This window comes from Tupaia chinensis, unplaced genomic scaffold (genome assembly GCF_000334495.1).
Source record: "Tupaia chinensis unplaced genomic scaffold, TupChi_1.0 Scaffold146187_1, whole genome shotgun sequence".
Taxonomy (NCBI): Eukaryota; Metazoa; Chordata; class Mammalia; order Scandentia; family Tupaiidae; genus Tupaia; species Tupaia belangeri.
In genome coordinates, this window is record NW_006206042.1 from 2,314,613 (window position 1) to 2,334,724 (window position 20,112).

Below are 20,112 nucleotides of genomic sequence, written 5' to 3' on the forward strand. Positions count from 1 at the left end.
AAAACCTTTTTTTTTTTTTTTTTTTTTTTTTTTGGTCATCTAGTTGCTTTACCTTCTTTTGCTAGCATAAGCAACCTAGAACAAAAATGATTGGTTGAAAATACATTAGACATATAAAACAAAAGGGTAAAATGAAATGATTAACTTGGAAAAACAAGTTGAAAATAGGTAAACTTTATAAACAGTTGTTAAAGAGCTTCATGCTCCTTTGGCATGCCAAGTAACCAATAAAATAAAATATAAAATAAAATAAAATATAAATTCATAGAGCGCATCCAACTTCTGAAAATTGTTAAATACTACATAAACACAGAAAATGATATCTGTAAGTGTGTCTATGATATGGGGGGAGATAGCACAACAAAGAGATATGGACCTACCACCCAACTATGGCGTAGGCTATTATTTTATTTTATTTTTTTGCTACTGCTATAGGGCACGTGCGCTCGCCAGATAGACAGAGAGAGACAGAGAGACAGAAAGTGAGAAATCACCCCCCAGGGAGGATGGCCACGCCCCAATCCCTTCTCCTCCATTCTCCTCTTGGAATCTTAGGCACGCACGCACACGCGGCCAGCGTGAGTTTTAAGCCACCGGGTCCGGGACTCAAACTGCGGTCGACTACGTGGGAGTCCTGCGACATAGCCATTACGCTAACTGCTGGTCCCGACGTAGGCTATTATTATTTCCGAAGTCCCAGGTGCTCTCCAGTCCTATCTACTTCTTGCTTTACTAGATTTTGTGTGTTTCTATCTGTGTTTCTTTTCAAAGTTTTGAATCCATAAACAGTATATTATTTAATTTTTACATATTTTGTACTTTGAATAAATGGAATCATATAATGTCATTAAGTACATTCTTTTGTAACTTGCCAAGATTCATTCATGTGATTGTTGAGACTGTAGTTTATTTTCATACCTGTATGATATCCCACTACATGAATATATCACAGTGCATTTGTTTATTTTATAATTTGTTCCCCCCTCCCTCTTTGTGGCTTCAATAAACACTATTGCTAAAAGTTTCTCTAGTGGCTGGGCCTCCGTAACCTAGTGATTAAGGGAGCTGGTTCCCACTTGGCTGACCACAATTTGAATCCTGGCCCTGACAGTTTGAAAAACATGCTGAGTGCATGAGTGTGTGTTTCCCAAATCTCAAAATAATGGAGAAATAGAAGAGAAGGGATTTCAGTGTGACCACACTCCATGGGAGGGTGCTTTCCTCCTCTCATTCACTCTGGCAAGCACAAGGATCTTTGGCAATCAAAAAAAAAAAATACTGGGTCAGCAAATGGCACAGCGGTTACCTCACTGGACTCTCCCATGGCCAACTGTTTAGTCCCAGATCCTTTGGCTTAAAACTCAGACCAGACGCATGTGCATGAGTGCCTAAAATCCTGGGAGGAGAATGGAAGAGAAGGGATTGTGGTGTGGCCATCCCCCTGGGGGGGGTTATTTCTCACTTTCCTTCTCACTGTCTCTATTTCTTACTTGCCAGTAAGCACATGAGCCCCAAGGCAAAAACCTCTACAAATAAATAAATAAATGAATAAAATAAAAACTTGGAGCCAGGTGGTATGGTGGGTAAGGTGCTGGATCCACAATCCAATTCATGTCCTAAACCCTGAATCTGGAGGCTTTTCTAACTTTCCCTCTCTCTCTCTGATTAGCATGTGTGCCCTATAGCAAATTAAATAATAATAAATAATGATAATAATAATAAATACAATAAAACAAATACTTATTTAAAAAATAGTAAAATAAGCTTTCCTAAGACTGAGAGCGCTGTGTCATAAGACGTGTGTATCTGCAAAGTTAATAGATATGTCACTTGATGCTCCAAAGAAGGGGCAGACTTTAATATTACCAATAATAACCAAGATTTCTCATTAGTTAATCTGTAGCAAATCCTAAGTCCTGTTTTTCCTCCAGAATCCAATGGGTTCTGACTATATCATTTCATGGACTTTCACAAATTCAGATGCCTTTAATATTATAATATTAAAGGGAAATTGAAATAGTATGCCAGATCTGATAGAATCGCAAATGCCATCACTAATATTTCCTTTACTAGTAAGTGTCGTAAAGCTGTGCGTGAGTGTGTGTGTGTGTGTGTGTGTGTGAATGTTCTGTTTTGAATTTACTTATGCAGAAGTAGATTGGTATGTGGTTAAGATTTCTGACTCTGGAAACGAATGACCTGGGATCAAATTTTGATTCCTCCACCTAGATCTGTAACTTCTAGCACCAAATATCCTCTCTGGTTTCTGTCTGAGTGTGGGTACAGCTGTCAGTGCTATCTCTAGGCTTGTGTTTGGGCCTGGAGAATGCTAAGGGCATGATGGTTCCCGTCGTCTCTTTCAGCTCCCTAACTCAGTCTGTCTGTGTCTCCCTGCTGCCCCTTACCTTTTACCCCGGCCTCGGCTCTCCCAGGAGAGGAGAGCTTTAGTCTATTTCAGTCTGATAACAGTGGGCTGGGCGGAGAAGGGGAGCCATCTCTAATCTGTGTAATTGTGTGGTATGTTCTGGGGTTTCACTTACACCGAGTTAGGTTAAAATTGTTACCTGTGGGGCCAACAGGTGGTATAGTGGTTAACAGGCTGAACTCCCACATGGCTGACCATGGTTTGAATCCTGGACTTCGCAGCCTGAGGATCACAGTGGTCATGCGCATGCGTGTTCCTAAAATACCAGGAGGAGAATGGAGAAGGGACTGCAGCATGGCCATCCCCCCAGGGGGTGATTTCTCAGTTTGCCTGTCACTGTCTCTCTCTGCTGAGTGCACGCACCCTATGGCAAAAACTTAAAACAAAACAAAAAATGGTCTCCTGCTATGTCAGACTCTTACTGCATACAATTTATGAGAGCAAAGCAATCCTGTAAGTGTTGTGTAGTAACCTGTCTTCAGATACTGCAACATGGTAAACCATTTATGTCTTACTTGTGTGGTTTGTCTCCTAGTTTTGCACATTCAGATAATATTTTTTAATTTTAGTATTATTTTAATCTGAGTTCCTAGCTCTGTTTCTTTTTATTCTTTCTTTCTTTCTTTTTTTTTGGAAGAGGTTCTTGCTATAGAGTGCATGCACTCACCAGAAAGACAGAGAGACAGAAAGCCATCCCCCCTCCCCCCGGTCAGGGGGGGGCGATGGCCACACCACAATCCCTTCTCCATTCTCCTATTGGGATCCTAAGCATGTACACACACGCGCCCGGCATGAGTTTAAGCCACCGGGTCGGGGACTCAAATCGTGGTCAACCACATGTCCAGTGACACAGCCATCATGCCAACTGCTGGTCTCTAGCTCTGTTTCCTATGGTAAATACCAAGAAGTGAAATTGGTCCAGTATTTGCTCTCTTTTCCGAAGAATCTTTAATTCACTGTGAGATCACTGACCTAAGGACTTCACGTTAGTCATTTCCTTAATTTGGACTCTGGAAATAGGACTATCTATATAGCAGGTAATGTGACCTTGGACCAGTACCCTCTTCACTTTTTCCAGCCTTGCTACTTTGCATTACTCCAGGGATACCATTTAATTTCCATTCTGAGTGTCATATGCGTCTTGGAAGCTCCTTTAATGCCAGAACACTTATATAGGTGGCATCGGTTTTAATGTCTACCTTCTAAAGAGGAGTCTTTTAATGGGGAGGGCTAAAGCCACCTCTTCCACTTTCACAATTACTGGTGTTCTGAGGAATAGGCGTGTGCAGGCACACATGTACACACATCATTTGTGAGCACTTCCTGTACGTGTGAGCTCCAAGTTACTCTCTGAGTAGGAACATACCCAGAGATGCAGGCCATGAGCTGGTTGCTTTGATCTATCTTATTGCAGACTGTCTGAACATGGCGACAGTGACGGTGCGTGTAGTGGCTGTATTTTGTAAGTATACAGTTTTATTTGTGGTCCTCAGTTACAACCAGTCACCCCTAAGCAGACAGGATAGTGCTGTAACTTGCGGATCTCCAGGGATCACAGCAGAGTCCCTCCCCCATCTGCAATGAGAGTAGTTGAAAGGGCCCCAGCCTACAGTAAGGAAAGGGAAAGGCAGAGCCCATCAAGGCACATGACGACAGTTTGTCACTGACACCGACTCGACCCCGCTTTTTCCAGTGGTCATAAAGCCACACATGGTATTAAGGTATTAATTTGACTGAGGAAAAAATATTTCTGTTCTTTACACTGAAGGGACTGCAAGTGGCTGAATACAGGAAATTTAATTTTTTATTCCATTATTCTATTCTCTAGCTGAATTATTTAAGTTACTTTATCAATTAGCTTTTTAAGTTAGTTTTATTTTATTTTTTTAACTTGTCAGGACCATGCAAGCCAAGTTCTGTTTCATATTGAGATTAAAATCTCTCATCTAGTGGTGATTCATCTTCCCAATTTACAATCTATATCCTTGTCCTGGTGGTTCCATTCCAAGAAGAGACTAGGAGAGGAGGAAAGTCAGTCGAAAGTTACTCAGGAAGAGGGATCATCGGGAGGCAGGGTGGCTGCTGAAAACGAGGGAGCGAGTTGAGTTTGAGTCTTTGAGGTGAAACATTTCATGCGCGTGTGGCTAATGAGAATGAGTTTTTCTTAGCGAAAGTTTTTAGCATCAACTTAAAAGAGAATTTTACTCCAAAGAGGATCAAAAGCTACTGTCTGGATGGTTTCCTGGAGACAAACTGTGCCTTGCACACATTTGATGCTGACACTTAGGGGAAGATCTGTGTCTCCAGTCACCATCAGAAGACTGGATGAACGGCTTGAGATAAAAACAAAAACTCCCTTCTAAACACAACCTTGTAAGAAAGATAATAAGAGTCTTCACTATGAGGATTTAAGGTAAAGTCTTGGACTCAATCTACAGTGGACACAGCATCCAATTAAACAGTATATCCCCAAAACTGTAAAACAGGGAATTTAAGTGGTAGATGAAAATGACAATGACAGAGTTTTGAAATGTGGAGCCATCACATGCCCCTAATTGCATATGAGAAAGACTGATTCATCGACATTTTTTTTAAAAAAAGAAATACTTTATTTCGCTTTATTTATTTATTTTCATTTTACCAGAGAGGGACAGAGTGAGAGAGAGCGCATGAGGGAAAGTGAGAAAGCAAGCCGCCAGGTCTGGGACTCGAACCACAGGCAGCCATGTGGGAGTCCAGCGTCCTTAACCCCCACATCACCTGCCAGCTCCAATTCATAGACTTTTAATTCGTACTTTATTTTTGCCTTCTGGGATGTTTCTGAGCTTTATATCCATGTGCTTTTCTGGTACATAGTTTTGCATTACATTCCTGCACTTCATTTAAGGTGACAGTATGTGGAACAGGACTGAAGAGTTGAGCTTGTCTTACTGTTGGTCTGCAAGAAGCAGACCTTGCTATTTGCCTGTGAGAGGTTTATTGGAGGGTACTGGGTGCTCTTGGGAACATTTGTAAAGTAGAGAGGGGAAGTAGGTTGGGCACAGGGAGAAGTTGAACTACATTGCAATTGTGATGGGGGCTACAGCTAGTTCCCCTGGATACTCTACGGCTGGGAGGGCCTCCAATTGGTCCTAACTGAAGCTAAACTGTGACCTTGAACTTCCCCATAGACCTGTTCCTGACTGGGCTGCCTCCAGAGAGGAATGTAACCTTGGGCGAGAGGGCTCCCTCCGTTCACGTAGGGCCACCTTGGGAGACAAACCCAGCTGTCAGTAGCCAGTGCTCCTGACGGCTGGGCAGGAGTGTTTCTGTTGTGGAGTCAGAGTGCTGGTGAGGACAGTCTCCAGTCCAATAGCTGCACGTGAACCGAAGACCAGCTATGGCAGAGAGGAGAGAACTCTGATTTACAGAAAGCCTAGAGGAACAGGTCTTCAGTGGTCAACCATATGAGTGTGCTTGGGTTCTTGTGATTCTGGAACTTAGGGAAAATGTTGTTGAGTAGCCATTTTATGTGGGCTGATATATAATTTAAAAACAAAGCAGACTAATCTTGTACTTTATTTTGTTTTACATTCAGCTATCCTGAGAGTAAAAGAATGAAACTAGAAAACAGAGCTCTTAAAGCAGGGCCGGATAGAGTGAGCAGAGAAGCTTGGATGTGGTAGGACTGGACAAACCAATCAACGCAGAGGGCTCTTCAAGTAAGATGTATCTGCCTCTGGTGCTCCTGTTTGCTGATGCATGTCGGGTTTGACATTGGTTGTAAAGTTGAGTTTCTTTGTTTGCCACCAGGGGTCAGTGTTGCATAATGTCTCAGAGGGTGTGCTCTGAATCCATCTGGTAAAGTTCAAAATCTATTTCTACTATCCATGACTGTGATCCTGGGTCATTCACGTAACACCTCAGCCTCTATTCCCTCATCTATCAAATGGGGACAATATAATAATAGGGGAGATGGTCTTCAAAAAGTTCATGGGAAATGCATATTATGAAGAAATATGCATGGATTTATTTATTTGCGTCAAAACAAACTTGAACTTCGATTTCATTTTCCAGGAACTTTCCTTCTATTATTTATTTTAATATTATTATTATCCCTTTTTAAAAAGTTTTCTATAGGGCACATGAGCTCATCAGAAAGAGACAGAGAGAGAGAGAGAGAGAGAGAGAGAGAGAGAGAGAGAGAGAGAGAGAGAAAGAGAGCAAGAAAGACACCAGGTCTGGGACTTGAACCATGGTTTTGAACCATGGTTGACCAAGAGGGAGTCCAATGCTTTAACCACCATGCCACCTGCTGACCCCACCAGGAACTTTTTGAAGACTCATTGTAGTGCTTTACAGGATTTTCACAAATACTAAATTAAAATAATTCTTGTAAACACTTTTATCAATGGTTCAGAGTTAATTGCTCTCCCAAGCCAGAAAGGATCTTCTAGGTTTTAAAAAGCTTTTCCACCTCATATGTAAACCAATCCTGGCCCATGTTTTCTTGAGAATGAGTCTGTGTTTTCTATGAATAAAGGACAAAGGAGGGAAGAAAGACGTAATAGACTGTGTAATGAACTAAAATAAAGTGTGAGAATAGAGGTAAGTGTAAAAACTGCTGCTTTTAACCATCAATACCTAAAAGAAAAGCTGCAGTTTACATTTGCTCATCCCAGTTCACTGAAGTCGAGGCCTGGTGGAGGGATATTGTTTGCCCCTTGAGCGTGGGTTTCACTGGTTGATTGGGAACACCAGGCAGGAGTGCAGGTCATGGCCTTGACGTTACGAACCAGCAGGCCTCAGGCCCAGCTGACTCCCGGGGCTCCTAGTGCCTGGCACACCTTCAGTTCACGGTTCTACAGTCGCTCCTTTACTGAAAAAACATCCTGGCCGTGTGTTCAGGAAGATACAGGACCCAGGTGGCAGAGACACAGCTTTTATGCCTCACATAAACACACCACTCCATTTGCCAGGACCGGTTCAGACAGCCCCTGGACCTCACCGAGCCTGAAAACATCAAAATAAGCCTATGCCTCTTTGTACTCTCCTAATGTCCCAGCGAGGGCCACCCTCCCAACTTATCACCAGCTGCATGAAGTCTTTCCATCATTTTGTAATTTTTCCTTGTCTCTTTTGTAAATGAGAAGTAGGAAGAGGCAAAAAATAAACTGAACACTTTAATGTTGCAGAAAACCTTAGGGTCAAAGGACCACTTGGGCGCTGCAGAAACCTACCGAGGATACTACTTATCACTCTTACATTCAAAAATAGATTTGCCAGAATGAAGGAAAATCCTGGACATGTTTTTATAATACATAAATAGCATGATAGATTATTGCCATTAAAACTTCATTAAGGAGTGATTACTGTAAGTGTTAGGATGTTGCTACCAAAATCACCTTTCTGATTCTCCTTTTGTCTTCAACTGCTCTTCTGCAGCCAGCAGCCTCCCTCCTGCCTCAGCCTTCTGGGTTGCTGCAGGTGTATATTACCATGCCTTTTCTCTTTTTTTTAAAGAATTATTTATTTAATTTTATTTATTAATATTATTTTTAAATATAGGGCATGTGTGCTTACAAGAGTGAGAGAGAGAAAGTGAGAAAACCAGCTGCTGGGTCTGAGACACAAACTGCAGTTGACCATGTGGGAGCCCACCACCCCAACCACCATGCCACCTGCTGGACTCACCATGCCTGGCTTTTTAGGGTGTGCTGAGAATCAAACCTGGGTCTCCAATATGGACTCAGCCTGCCACCGCTGGATTTCTCATTGATATTTAAATGGTTGTTATTGTTTTCTTGTTTATGGGGTTTATTTTTGTTTTGTTTTGTTTTGCCATAGTGAGTGTGCCATTACGAGAGAGAGACAGTGGACAGTGAGAAATCACCCCCTTCCTGGGGCAGGGGGATGGCCATGCCTCAATCCTTTCTCCTCTGTTCTCCTGGGATTTGGGGCATACACACACCCTTGCCCAGTGTGATTTTCAAGCCACCAGGTCTGGAACTAAAGCTATAGCTGGCCACTTGGAAGTCTAGGGTCTTAGCCATCAAACCACCGTCTGGCCCCAATATTTAAAGGTTCACTCAGTCTCAGGCATCTTTTTTTTTTTTTTTTCTTTTTGCTATCATCTGACTGTCATCACCCCTAACTGAGCCTTGTCATTGACCTTGTCCATATGAATGACATCGACTAGCTCTAGGGGTCAGGAAGAGGGAAGAACTGCAGCTCAGGAGGGCAGGAGCGCGGGTCCTCAGAGCTGTGGTTTCACTAACGGGAAAAGGGAAGTCAGGGTGAGAAGGTACGTGGACTCCTATGACTCATTGATTGAAGATACGTCGAGTTTCGAGTTTTTCATTATATATCCAGATAAAAATATTTGGTGTGAAGTCTTGAATGCACACTTTGAGTTTTTAGGCCAGAGGTCTTGATAATTTGGGTTTGGAAGTATTTTATGCATGTAGTACACAATAATTACATATTTAACAAATGTGCATTGAGGAGCCTGGGGTAGCTCAGCTCAGTGGTTATGCAACTGGACCTCATAGGAATGTAGGAATGTATATATACATATATATATATATATATGTGTGTGTGTGTGTATTTTTTTTTCTTATAAGCCAGAGGGTGAGTGCACTCACCAGAGAGAGGAAGACAGAATAGGGCACAGTCATTGCAATTCTTTCTCCTCCATTTCTCCACCCTATTGGGATTTGGGCTATGCACACAAATGAACTCGGAGTGTTTTTCAAGCCCATAGGGGTGGAATTTGAACCATGTAGTTGACCATGGCTCCCTTAACCGCTAGGCCATGGGAGCATCCCCCAAATTGTGTATATACACAGTATTTTATACTCTCTCTCTCTCTCTCTCTCTCTCTCTGATCAAATTAAAATAAATGAATGAATAAATAAAATCATAGTCAAGCTAATAACACACCCATCATCTTACATAGTTATCCATGTGCATGTGCACGCGCATGTGTGTGTGTTTGGTGAGGACATTTAAGATCTACCGCACAGCAACTTTCAAGCATATATTACATTATTGAGTCTCATCTTCCTTCAAGCACTCTCAGCCTTGCCTCCTAGGCTCAACTCCACTAGCTCTTGCTCCTTCTCCCTCTTGCTCTGAACTTTGCAAATCTTCCCAGCTGTCGCTTCCCCATCTGCCCAGCCACTGCCTGAGCTCCATGGGGTGCTAAGGCATGCCCTCTTCTCACTTGGCATGTCCTCTCCGATGTCTCACCATGTCCTGCAGCTCCGTTGCCATCTGCATGCAGATGCCGCCCACGTTATCTTCTAGATTTCTGACCTTTCATCTAAGCTCCGGCTCATATATTCAATTAAACATCTCCATTTACATATTTCCTGGGCGCCTCATACACAGCACTCCTCACTCAAAAGCCACACTCTCTTAAAAACTGCTCCTCTTCCTTCTGACCCTCTCATTACCTACTTCACTGAGCCAGAAATCTGGGAGTAATTCTTGAATCCTTATCTCTTGTGAATGGGTGTTTAGTAGACATGTGCCATATACCCAGTTTCTCAACATCTTTTATGGTTTTAAAGTTTATCTATTTATTTCCTCTATGAGCAAGAAACAGAGAGAGAGAGGCATGCCCAACATGGTTTTACATGACAGTCAGCCCAGATTCTGCCAGCCTGTGTCATGGGCATGCTTGTTCCCAACATGGATAGGGAGGCTCTGTACTCGAACCCATGACCTTTCCATGTGGATTCAGTTCTTTACCATTGGTGCATCACTGTCTGCCCTTCTCTCACCTCCAGCATCTTTAAATAATCTATGCAAGACAATCCACCTCCCCAACTCTGAAGTCAGACATCAAATGCTCAGGTTCTCTTGCATCCCAGGTGGACACAGGTGACCCAGTCTGGCCCTACCTGATGCCTCTGAGTGATTTACAAGTCACTGCATAGAAACCCGCCTCTGTGTGGCACTTCCGCCCTGCTGGCCAGCTGGGCTCAGAGGTATCTGGGTTCTAGGTGAAAGCAGCAGCTGCAAAGCATTATAGACCTCCTCATGCTAATGTGGCACAGTGCTGCAGACTTAGCAACTTAGTGAGGTCTGCCATGGACACACCATGTGTGATGGCAGGAGCAGTGAGCTGACTTTGCACAATTCAGGTGCCTGGTTTGGGAGTGTGTATGTGGGTGGAGGGATGGGGCATGGAAACATGGTGATTGTGTGTGTGTCACATGACGCTTTTCCTTCAGCCTTTCCAATGATGTCTGAAGACTTAATGCTTTTAATAAAGTCTCTCCCCCTTTAACCTAGCCAGAGCAGATTCTGTTGTTTGCAGGAAGAATCATGAACAATTCAAGATTGTTACTTCCTCTCTGGTAGAAGTTCAACTCGTTTTGAGCCATGTGAGAGGTGACAGGAAGGATGTGGTGAGAGGAAACTGGAGGTGGGTGCAGTTGGGGGATCACAGGGCTTGGGCCTCCAGAGTTTAGCTATTTCACGTTTATATACCTAAAAAAGAATATCTGTATATCGAGTATATAAATCACCTGTCTGTCCAAGTATTCCTGGAAGGCAGGGCAGACTGATAGAAAGAGGATGGGCATTTAGGAAAAAGCTGCTGACTTTAAATTCTAACTGTACCATTTACTAGCAAGATCACCTGGAGCAAGCGACTTAACCTGTCTCATTTCCAGTTGCGTCATCTGTGAGGTGCGGTTGAGGTATTTACCACGTAGTGTTGTTGTGGGGTTACATGAGGTAACCCGAGGAAAGGACTTAGCACATAGTAGCTGAGTAATAAAGGTTGGATCTCTGTGCTAGAGAAATCAGGGGCTCTAGAGAATGGATCAAGTATTGGGATCAGCAGTTAGCGTAATAGCTATGTCGCTGGATTCCCATGTAGTCGACTGTAGTTCGAGTCTTGGACCCAGTGGCTTAAACTCACGCCAGGCGCCTGTGCATGTGTGCCCAAGATCCCGAGAGGAGAATGGAGGAGAAGGGATTGCAGTGTGGCCATCCCCCCCTGGGGGGGTGATTTCTCGCTTTCTCTCTGTCTCTGTCTGTCTTTCTGGTGAGCACATGTGCCCTATAGCAAAAACCTCTCAAAAAAAAAAAAAAAAAGAATGGATCAAATATTGACCATTTATGGACAATCCATAGAATGTTGGCTATTCCATTCCATTGGCCTGGTTTCCAATGTGATACTCCCATTTATTCAAAATCTGGCTATTTGACAGGACCAGGCCAGTGTCTTTTATTTCTTAATGCAGCCTTTCTAAATTCACTCAGCTAGAAACAATTGATTCTACTTCTGAAATATTATTATATCATCATAGATCATATTTGGAATTAATGGTATAGAATAGAGATCCTTAGGGTGACAGAGTAGAAAGGTATGTTAGTGAGCATCTATGAGAACCCTTTATGTTTCAAATGTATTTGATCATATAATTACTAGATCATTATAGATTACAACTCAAAAAATATTACATGGATGATATTAGAGTAGCTTCCTGCCTCATTTCCACTCTAGAATCCTACTTACGAGAGGCAATTATTTTTAGTTTTTTTTCTTGATAAAGTATTATATTTCTACTTTTCAGTTTGACCACTTTGTTATCTATTGATTTTCTGCAATACACAATGAAAATTTAGTTATTATTATTTTTATTGCCAGAGGTCACATGTACAAAGAGAGACCGAATCATGGTACTGTCCTCTTCCCTCTGTTTCCACCTTCTGTCAGTATTTAGGCCTTGCACGCACACATGCCCAGCACAGCTTTCAAGCTGCCAGGGCTGAAACTTGAACCTTGGTTGATCATCTGGGATCTGTTCTTTTTTATGCACAGCACTTAATGGCTGTGCTATGGGGCCAGCTCAAAATGTAGTTTTTTGCTTTTTTTTTTTTTTTACACTTTTCTTTTCTTATGTTGAGGGAGCCCCATGTCTCACAAATACATGTGATTCTCTCTGATACAGTCATTTTGTAATTTCTAGTTAAATAAATGTTTGATATTTAACATTACAACTAGGTAAATATAATAAATACAACTCACAATTAAGCCACATAGTATGTTTACATTTCTTTTTGATTTTATTCATTTATTTATTTACTTTTTGGGAGAGGTTTTTGCTATAGGGTGTGTGCGCTTGCCAGAAAGACACAGAGATACAGAGAGACAAAAATCGAGAAAGCCCCCCCCAGGGGGGATGCCACGCTGCAATCCCTTCTCCTTCATTCTCCTCTCAGGATCTTAGGCATGCACACACATGCACCTGGCATGAATTTAAGCCACCAGGTCCAGGACTCAAACTGCGGTCAACTACATGGGAGTCCAGCGACATAGCCATTATGCTAACTGCTGGTCCCAGTAAGTTTACATTTCTTTTTCTCTATATTTTATTTATTTATTCATTCATTTATTCATTTATTTTGTGAAGTAAATGATGCTTTAGTAATTTTTTCAGAGGCCATGTGGTGGCACAGTGGTACTGCAACTGGACCTACGTGGGAAAGGTCCTGGGTTCATATCTTGGGACTTCCCTGGGCATGCTGAGACTGGAGGTGGATGGTAGCAGGAAGGCCCTGCTGGAGGTACCTGTCTTTCTCTTGCTCTCATAAAATAAATGAAAATAAATAAACAATCAAAACTTAAAATTATAAGACTGAGACCAGCAGATAGCGTAATGGCTACATTGCTGGACTCCCATGTATTTGACTGTGGTTCGAGTCCTGGACCTGATGTTTTAAATTCACGCCGGGCATGTGTATATGTGTGCACAAGATCCTGAGAGGAAAATGGAGGAGAAGGGATTATGGTGGGGCCATCCCTCTGGGGGGGGGGTGATTTCTTGCTTTCTATCTCTCTGTTTCTGCCTTTCTGGTGAGTGCTCGCACCCTATAGCAAAAACCTCTGAAAAAAAAAAAAAACAGTTTGTTCAATTTTATGTGCTTTCACTAATCCTTTTTAAGCTGCCAGCATAGTAAAATTTCTCTCAAAATAAAACCAGATGCTTTCTTAGTAACCACCCATCACCACCTGCAAAACATATAGCACACACATTTTTTTTTAAATATTTCTTGAGTTTTCTCTCTTTCTACTTCAACTTGGACTAGTTGCATCCTAGCCCTATACATATTAAGGTCCATTGACTTCTGTTCTTCATTATCCTGGGTGCTATATGCTGAATGCTGGCATCCTCACAGAATTTGCAAGTTGAAATCCTAATTCCTGATGTGATGATATTAGGAGGTGAGGTCTTTGGGGGATTGACAGAATCATGAGGGGTAGTCCTCATGGATTAAACGAGTGGCCTGTTAAACGGGACCCTAGTGAGCTCTGTCGCCCCTTCTACTATGTGAGAGCACAGCTGGGAGACAGCACTGACGAAGCAGAAAGCAGGCCCTCACCATGCACTGAATTAGCTTAGTCTTAGACTTCCCAGTCTATAGAACTGAACTGTGGGAAATAAATCAATACTTTAAAATCATTTACCCAGCCTATGGTATTTTCTTTATAGAAGCTCAAATAGACTAGGACATGAATATTCCTGATTAATTTTGTGCCTCCCTCACATTTACAGGTAGTTAATTTTGACCCGAAGTTGAAAATTGTTTTCCTTCAAATATTAAAGAAATTGCTTCTCTTTCTTCTACTGTCAGTCTCTTGACAATGCTACTGTCAAGAAGGCCAATACTATTCTTTTTTTTTTTTTTTTTAGAGAGAGTTTAGTTATCAGATGCATGCTCTCACTGGAGAGACAGAGATGGAGAGACAGAAAGGAAGAAATCACCTCCCAGGGTGGATGGTCATGCCACAATCTCTTCTCTTCTATTTCCTTATAGGTATTTTGAGCATGCATGCATTTGTGCCTAGTGCATTTTAAGCAACTGAGTCTGGGGCTCGAACTACAATTGACCACATGGGAATCCAGCAATCTAACCATTATTTCATCTTCTGGTCCCCCAATGTCATTCTTATTCTTAAAACGTTTTTTCTTTCTTTCCAAAGAAACTTTTAGGACCTTCTCTTTCCTTGGTAATTTATAATTTAACAAGGAAGTGCCTGAAAAGAAGAAAGATCTAAATCAATCATCTAAGCCTCCACATTCAGAAACTAGAAAAAGAAGGGCCAATTAAAGTTAAAGTAAGTAGAAGAAAAGAAATAATACAATTTAGAGCCAAAAATCAATAAAATTGAAACCAGAGGATCAATAGAAAAAAAGTCAATGAAACCAAAAGTTCATTTTTTTAAAACGATCAATAAAATCTGTAAATCTCCATCCAAATCAGCCAAAAAAAGACATAAATTATTAATATCATAAATTAAACTGAGGGCATAACTACAGATCCCATGGGCATTAAAAAAGTAATAAAGGGACCAGCAGTTAGCATAATGGCTATGTTGCTGGACTCTCATGGAGTTGACCATGGTTTGAGTCCCGGACCCAGTGGCTTAAAACTCACACCAGGCACATGTACGTGCATGCGCAGGATCCCAAGAGGAGAATGGAGGAGAAGGGATTGCGGCGTGGCCATCACTCGGGGAGTGATTTCTCGCTTTCTGTCTCTCTGTCTCTCTGTCTCTTTCTGTCTGTCTGGTGAGCGCATGTGCCCTATAGCAAAAGCCTCTCAAAAAAAAAAAGTAATAAAGGAATACTATGAACAACTTTATGCTCACAAATTTAATAACCTAGATGAATTAAGCCTCCCATGCACCCAGCATGAGTTTAAGCCACTGGGTCTGGGACTCAAACCATGGTCAAATACATGGGACTCCAGTGACATAGCCATTATCCCAACTGCTGGTCCCAGTACTTCTTAATTCATTCTATGAGATCAGCATTATTCTAACATCAAAACCCGATGAAGACATTACAAAAAAAGAATACTATAGACCAATATATCTTTTTTTATTTTTTATTTTATTATCATCATAATTTTCTTTATATTACATTGGATTACATATAACTTTACAGTGTATTACATTGTTTTTTTCAAAAGGGAATGCCATGCATGTCAGTCAGTACAGAGACATTAATCTCCCCACTTCAACATTCAATATCTTTTCTATGTTTTCCCCAATCATTATTTTTATTATTCTAATTATTTTTTAAAACAGTCAATCGCTATTTCTCATTTTGCTTGTAAAAATACTTTGCCCATCATGAAATACTTCTCAGACCAATCCAGTTGAGAATACTATACATGTCATCATCAACAGTTAATAAGTCATATCTGTTTCTCACTAATGTCCTGCCTCTCTATTGTTCACTTGCTATCTTTCTCTATCCTCTTCTCTTCACTTCCCCCATTCCACACTGTCCTATTCTCATTAAGTACCTTCACTGCTTTTATGTCCTCCAATTTTTTGCTCTCTATCATAGAGTGCAGATAGTCGGTATATACTGAGTGGATAAAACATAGATGTGAAAATTCTCAACAAAATATTAGCAAATCCTATTCAATCACATATAAAAAGAATTACTAATATATACCATAATCAAGTGGCATTTAGCCTAGGCATGCAAGGTTAGCTCCACATTAGACAATTAGTTAATGTAACCCACCACACCAATACAATACAGAAGAAATATTGCTTGATCATATTAGTCGATTTGGAAAAAGCATTTGACAAAATCCAACACTTATTAATACTCTGAGTAGACTAGAAATGGAGAACTTCCTCAATTTGAAAAAAAAAAGTACAAAAACCCTATGACTAACGTCATACTCAGTAGTGAAGAACTCAATGTTGTCTCACTAAGATCAGAAATGTGGCAAGGATGTCACTTCTCATCATTCCGTTTGAACATCACACTGAAAATTCTAGCTAATGAAATAAGACCAAGAAAAGGAAGTAAAAGACATATATATAGGAGATAAATAAATAAAATCATCTTTGTAGATGATGTGAAATGATTACAAATTTCTCGGAATTAATAAGTGATTATAGAAAGGTGGCACAATACAAGACTAATATACAAAGATAAATTGTATTCCCATATACCAGCAATGAATAATTGGAACTTAAAACTAATTAAAACACAGTATCAACTACATTCTTACCACCAAAAAGAACTAATCAGGTATAACCTATCAAAATAAGTATAATATCTCTATGAGGAAAGCCAAAAATATCTCTGCAAAAGAAACTGAAAAACTGGGGCCAGCAGAAAGAGTAGTGGACTCCCACATGGCTGACCATGGTTTGAATCCCGGACCCAGTGGCTTAAAAATCATGCTGAACATGTGTGCATGTATGCCCCAGATACCAGATCCCAGATCCCAGGAGGAAAATGGAGATGGGATTGTGGTGTGGCTATCACCCATGGGGGGTGATTTCTCACTTTTCCCTCTCACTGTCTCTGTCTCTCCCTCTCTCTCTCCAGTGAGTACACATGCCTTATGGTAAAAAGCTCTAAAAAAAAAAAAAAAAACAAAGAAACGGAAGAACTAAGTAAATGGAGATATTTCTTGTTTATAGCTAGGAAGACTCAACATTGACGGGATGTCACTTCTTCCCAACTTGATCTAAAAATTCAATGCAATCAAAATTCCAGATATGTTTTTCATAGTATCCCTTTATTTTCTTGTGTGTATATTCACAAATACGTTCTCAATTTTATTATATAGAGAGAAGCAAAAAATCTAGAATAGCCAACAGAATATTGGAGATAGTGTTCAAGGCTGGAGGACTGTCACTATCCAATTTCAAGACTTACTATGAGGCTACACTAATCAGGATAGCATGGTATTGGCAAAAGGATAGACAAACAGATCAATGGGACAATAAATAGAAATATGATCAATAATCTTTATCAAAAGAGCAAAGACAGTACAATGGAGAAGATACTTTTTAAAAAAATGGTACTAGACAAGTAAATGTGTACATGCTAAAAGAATAAACCTAGACACAAAACTTACACTGTGCACAGAAATGAATTCAAAATGGGGCATAGACCCAAAGGTAAAATGTAAAACTTTAAAACTTCTAGAAAATAGTATAGTAGAAAGCCTAGATGACCTTTGGTATGGTGATAACTTTTTAGGTACAACACCAAGGGAATGATCCATGAAAGAAAGAATTGACAAGCTTGACTTTATTAAAGTGAAAAATTCTGATCTGTAAAAGACACTGTCAAGAGAATAAGTAGAGAAGCCATAGATTGAAAAGAAATATTTCAAAAATCATATCTTATAAATTACCGGTACCTAAAACATGCAAAATCTCATAGAATTCAAGTAAGAAAATCAAGAACCTTATTACAATATGTTACAAATACCTTAACAGATACTTCACCAAAGAAGATATAAACGGTGAATGCCCATATGGCAACCTCAAGGAGTCCTTGAATGGTTATATCTTCAGTCATTTCCTGTGCAGTCCCTTACTCCATTTCCCACATCAGTAGCCACACTAATTATTAAAAGGAGAACATGCACCATTCAGCTACTGGGACAAGAGCCACAATCTATCATAGCTCCTTTCTCCAAAGAACAACACAGACTGTGGAAGCTAGATCTTGATTGGCAAATGGCTCTAGCTCATTTCCCTGGCCAAATTGATTGTCATTATCCTTCTAATCATACAGTTTTCCTGGACCACTTCTTTTTTGTTTTCCCTAAAGTAATTTCATCTGAGCCCATTCCAAATACTATAGTAGTACTTACTGATGGTTCAAGTAATGAATGGGCATGCAGGATATTGCACACAAAGCAAAATAAAAGTTATATCTAATCCACCTTGATCCGCACAGCATGCCGAACTTTGTACTGCAGAAGCTGTTAACAGACTTTCAGCATCAGCCTTTAAACATTTATTCTGATAGTCTTTATGTGGTTTCTGTTATTTAAAAAATTGCAACTGCTATTCTTTGGAATATTTCACAAAAAAAGCCTTTCCATACCTTTTCTATAATCCAAGATTTAGTACATAGACAAAAGTGCCCACTTTTCACTTGCCACATTAGATCTCATACCAGCCTCTCTGGTGCTCTTACACTGGACAACCACCAAGCTGATGCACAGCTCATGGCTGTCATTTCAGGCACTCCAGAAACAGGCACAGCAATCACATAACCTTTTTCACCAAAATGCTGCTGTTCTGTACAAACAATCTTCTATCACTGGAAAATAGACATGTGAGATTGTTAAAAATTGTCCAAATTGTGTTCTTTTCGTGCCTTCTCTTCCTATGGGAGTTAATCCCTGGGGCCTGCCCCCGAGTCACATTTGATAGATGGATGTAACCATTATGCCTCACGCTGGATGCCACTTGCTGGGACCTGTTTGGCTAAACACGTTTTTCTGAGTAGGGACGGCTGTGGATTAGAAATAAACACAATAACAAACACACAAAGACACATGCATATAGAAAAGCAAGGATTGGATGGGTCCAACCTCTCTGATGGAGAAAGCCAGGACCCAGAACCAGCCTCAGGTTTATTCTTTTAAAGAGCAGAAAATGGGGAAAAAAAAAAGAGTAGAAAATGGGGTAAGAAGAAATAAAATACAAACAGAATAGGGGAAGATGTGAAAATGACTGGTGCCATGTGATTTCTCTGACCTTTCTGAAGTGAAATCTGATAAACAGATGTGGCTTCCTTCAGCCTGATACTGTGCTACAGTATTGAGTATTAGACATTAACAACAACAGGAAGATAACCATAACGATGGACAAATCGCATTTTCATGTATAAATGCTCTCATAGCCATTGCTAAAGAAACTCACAGAAGCACATTTCTACATGTGTCTACAAGTCACATGTTTTCTCAGATTGGCCACTCTCCTCAGGCAAATAGACGTGAAAAGATGCTACATATGGTATGTCATCTTGGACATGCAAAACAAAACAGCAATCTGAATCCATTACACATACCAACCCATCTGGCAAAAATCCAGAAAACTGACACCACTTAATACTGGCAAGAACATAGAGCAACAGGAACTCTCATTCATTGTTGGTGTGAATTGGTACAGCCACTTTGTAGGGCAGTTTGGTGTTTTTATAGAAAATTAAATAGGCTCTTACTGTACAATGCAGCAATTGTGCTTCTTGATATTTACCCAAAGGAGTTGAAAATTTATGTCTACACAAAACCGTACATATGGATGCTTACAGCAATTTTATTTATAATTGCCAAAACTTGGGAGCATACAAAATGTCCTCTAGTAGGTGAATGGATACATGAATTCAGGTATACCGCTAAGAGCAAACCCTAATATGAACTATGGACTTTGGATGATAATGATATGTCAATGTCAAGTTGGTCAGCTTTAACCAATGTTTTGCTGATTGGAATAAGGGAGTTACATATGTGTGTAGGATAATGAGGTAAATGGGTAATCTCTGTATCTTCAGCACAACTTTCTTATGAACCCAAAACTCTTTAAAAAATAGTCTAATTTGATAAACATTGAAAAAAGAACCTAAATGACGTGCCTTCATTTATGTCATTCCTCCATTCATCAAATTAGATATTATTTCTTTGATAACTTTTTCCCCATTTTATCTGCCCATTCTTGCTTGAACCCTACTGACTATTATTTATCATAACATAAACCTCTATATTGCTGATACTCCTCATTTTTCCATCTCTTTGTCTTCCAGATGTACTTTTACAAAGAGATCTTCAACTTTTCTACATTGCTCTATTAACTTTAAATTTTTCTTCTATTATATTCAGAAAGTGTATCTCAGGACCAGATGGTG

General features: G+C 40.4%; 1 protein-coding gene across 2 annotated transcripts in view; it reads left to right on the forward strand.

Annotated features, from left to right (window-relative positions):
* The window catches only part of AIM2 (absent in melanoma 2), a 66,693-nt gene that overhangs the window by 19,960 nt on the left and 26,621 nt on the right, over positions 1 to 20,112 (forward strand). Inside the window, exon 2 of one of the 2 annotated variants that reach the window (XM_027768430.1) lies at positions 6,003 to 6,126. The exons of the other annotated variant lie outside the window; for it this stretch is intronic. The gene's annotated coding sequence lies outside the window, so the exon portion shown is untranslated. The remainder of the gene's footprint in view (positions 1 to 6,002; positions 6,127 to 20,112) is intronic. 2 annotated transcript variants of the gene reach the window in all.